This window comes from Verticillium alfalfae, genomic scaffold, assembly GCF_000150825.1.
Source record: "Verticillium alfalfae VaMs.102 supercont1.1 genomic scaffold, whole genome shotgun sequence".
NCBI lineage: Eukaryota > Fungi > Ascomycota > Sordariomycetes > Glomerellales > Plectosphaerellaceae > Verticillium > Verticillium alfalfae.
Window position 1 is genome coordinate 2,327,964 of NW_003315038.1, and position 3,601 is coordinate 2,331,564.

Below are 3,601 nucleotides of genomic sequence, written 5' to 3' on the forward strand. Positions count from 1 at the left end.
CACACTGCAGTACATCTTGCTGGCGCTGCTGTTTTGCACCGGCATAACACTCGAGATTCCCCTGAACCCCCCTCCTGATCGCCGACTTCTGGTATACCTCCAACCCGCGCGTTCGGCTTTCAACAACTCCGCACTGCTCTCTGCTCTGGTCATTACTCCGCCGCCATACTTTGCACCCAAGTCCACCCCCTGACCTCGGGTTGGAATCGCAGCGATTGGACAGCGCGCTGATCCCTTTCCTTCGCCTTCGCCCTCGAAATTTGGGGGGGAGGATCAGGTGCGCGCGCACATGCGCATCAAACATTCGCTGACTGAACCTTACGCTTTCACATAATGGCACCTTTTCTTACTACCTAGGTGCCTCAGGGACAGTTCCTCAACCCTATCGCAACGGTGGATGGCGGGTCAAGGTCTGGCGGGGGACCGCACACGTACAAGTACGCGTATCTTAAAGACAGGGATGTGTCTGTGTGGATTGTGTGCGTTGCGCCTTTTCGCATCTATTTGGCCGCGTCTTTTCGCTTTCCTCGTACTTTCCGTCGTATCTATCCCCCCCCCCCGCCGACGACGCCCATGCCAGTCTTGTGCCTGTGCTGAAATGCCTATGACTACGCCACCCCAGAAAACCACCCCCTTAAGGCGCCCTACGCGTGCCGTGTCGTCCTCACGGGGAGCCCATTCAGGACCACCGCACGCGCCGCACCTGGCGTCTTCCTGGCAGGTGGAGTACACGTGGTCGGATCGTCTCATTGGATCGACCTTGACGATTTGGAAACGAGGTGCGCCTGAGGAATGGCATAAGGGGGGACGGGGGAAGAGGGTTTGGATGCGGCCTGGTGGGTTCTTCTCCTCACACAGCCCTGCCTTGGCCATGCGCTATCCACTCCCCAAAGCTTTGGAAGCTCGGCACACGCATTCGCATTTCGCCCGTGCCGTGGGTGGACTTGGGCAGTCGCCCTGGCATCTTCTGGGGGTTGGGTGACATGATGTGAGCTCGTTCGACAGGAAGGGGGGTGGGTGAGGAGATGGCCAGCCAAAGTCGGGAAGCGCCAAGAGAGAGCGGCGGCGGGGGGGAGGTACATGAAGAGACTTCGTGGTGACCGACTGCATCCTACATGCTCAACATGCCCTTGGCGCCTGCGCCCTTCCGGAGCTACATCCATCGACTTGGATGGACTCATCTGTCCTTTCATCCCATGTTTCGAGGCCGCGGACGGCGCGCAATGGATTCTGCTTGGTGATAGGGCAAAGCAAGGAGAGAGTTCGACCCGAGAGAAGCTTTCGCCTGGGCATCGTCCGCCACTTCACTCTACTTACTGTAGTCTCACCCACACATGATGGAGGGCTGGTGGTTGGCCGCCGCAAGGTTGCGATGAACGCTCGCGGCATGTTGGAATTGCAAACGATGGACAGGCTGAGAATATCCCCCCCCTCTCTCTCTCTCGCTCTCTCAGCTTCCGTGCCAACACGAAAGATGGAGATGCGCTCTCGCCCGAGGAACAGAATTTCGGTCATTTCAGCCGCTCGCCGCATACGGTGACCACGTAAGCCGCACAGGTAGACAAGCTCAAGCTCAAACTCAAGCTCAAGCTCATGCTCAAGCTGAGGAAGCTTCGAATACCTAAAGCTCGCCGTATAGCTCCAGGGCCCAACCCACCTGAACCCACCACAGGTCAGGTTTGAACCCACCCGACATCTCGTACAGTAACCCACCTGGCCTCTCACGCAACCCCCCCCCCCTCCCTTTCAAGGCTGATGAGTAATAACTCCGCCGCAGACAGCAAACCATGGTTTGGCTCCGCATGCAACTAATTGCGAGAAGGCGAGAGTATAAGGTAGTTGGTAGTAATTGACCAAAGGACCCCCTCCTCGCCGCGACCAATGCCAACCCAACCGCGACCCCAGGCGACGTGCTTATGCGTCGAAACCAACCCGACAGGCCGCCACGCATGCTGCCCACACTCACACCACAGTGCCGGAGAAGGGGTCGTAAGCTTCGAGGCTGGAGGATGAGTGTTTAGCCGGCCTCAGTCCTCTTTGCGCCGCAGCTGATGAATGGACTTCTGACGGGTCTTGACAACAGACGCCGTCTCCGGCTTAGTGGCGGACTTGCATCCGACGGAGACGTGACGGGAAACAGCCAACGGCTGCGGCAGCCCGTTTCGAAGGCGCTGGTTGGGGCGGTACCTCCCTTGGCTAACAGACTTGCTCCTCCTCTGCGCTATAGGTGGTTCCTTCCCCCGTTCTGCTGATCCAAACATGGTCGCCGACGATGAACGTGAAGGAATGAGCCGGTGAACAAGTACCTTTCGGCGCAAGGGGTGAAGGGTGGTGTAAGGAAGGAGGTACCAGTAATAAATGGCATGAGGGGTGGGTGCTCCTGCCGCGCCTGCCCCTCGCGCGCCGGTCCTCGGCGTTTGCGTGAATCTCCCATCTTATCCAACCCCGGGGATAGGATGGACATTACTGTCCACGGCATTCACATTCCGACCGCAATCCCCACCTCGCCTACCACGCTGTGAACTTCCGTGGAGTTAGCGATGAACGCCGAACGTCCATCACTGCGGAGACTACTGAACGGCGACGCAATGCATCGGACGCCGACCAAACCTCGACTCAAGGGTTCCAGCATCGCCGTCCTGTTTGGCCGATACTCCTCACAGTTACACGCCGAACTGACGATTGATTGCCCTGCTATGTACCCCTCGTCCCCTGTCATACCAGTGGCATGGGCCGCCTGCGAAGGGTTGGACCCTTTCACTGCAACGTCGCTAAGACTCCTTCTCGTCATCAACGAGTGATGCTTTCGTGTCTTCGTCTATCGACACTCCACGGCCTTGACCCCCCCAGCCTTCCTTCTCGCTCACCGGCGGCGGATCTCCCCCAGATGAGCCAACGTTGTCAGAACAGCTGGCGCGCCGCAAAAGGAAGGGAGAAATGCGATGGCATCTGGACGACAGCCGCGACCTGTGCGTGTCGTCCCACGTCAGCGGCCGCGCGAGACCAGGCCACACGCAAGCTATGCGCGCCCGCGCCCGCGCCCGCAGACAGTGGTAGAACTCGCAGAGACCGCTGCTGACGGCAGCCGACGCGGGGCGAAAATCCCTCCCACGTCGGCGGGTGAGCTTTTCTGAGACGAGACAGGTGGCGCCGGCCCATTCGTCGTCCAGACGCAGATGGGTTTCTCTTCCTTGGTTCTGGTCCCGAATCGAAGAACGTTGGGGGCCTCGAAGGCGGCTCTGATACGCTCTGGTGCGCACTCCCATACGCGGACCAGGAGGCGCGCCTCCTGCGCCTTTTGCTTACTGCAGGTGCGAAGGCGGTGTCCTGACAGCCTGCATATCAGCATGTCGATCTCTCGGTCAAGCTTCCTTGGTGTCCATGTTGCCATTCATCTTCCTGGGACCGAGGAGCCGCTCAGAGGCTGGACTTCCTTAGCGGCTGGTGGGGTTGACTGGCGTCTGCTGGTGACGTTGGAGGTGGGATTGGCGAGTACATGGCCCAACCGTTGCGCCATGCCTGTTTCTTCGTGAGATCATCTCTCTATGCTCCATCATGTTGTGTCACGCCATGTCCATGACATTCTTACTTGCATCTGCCC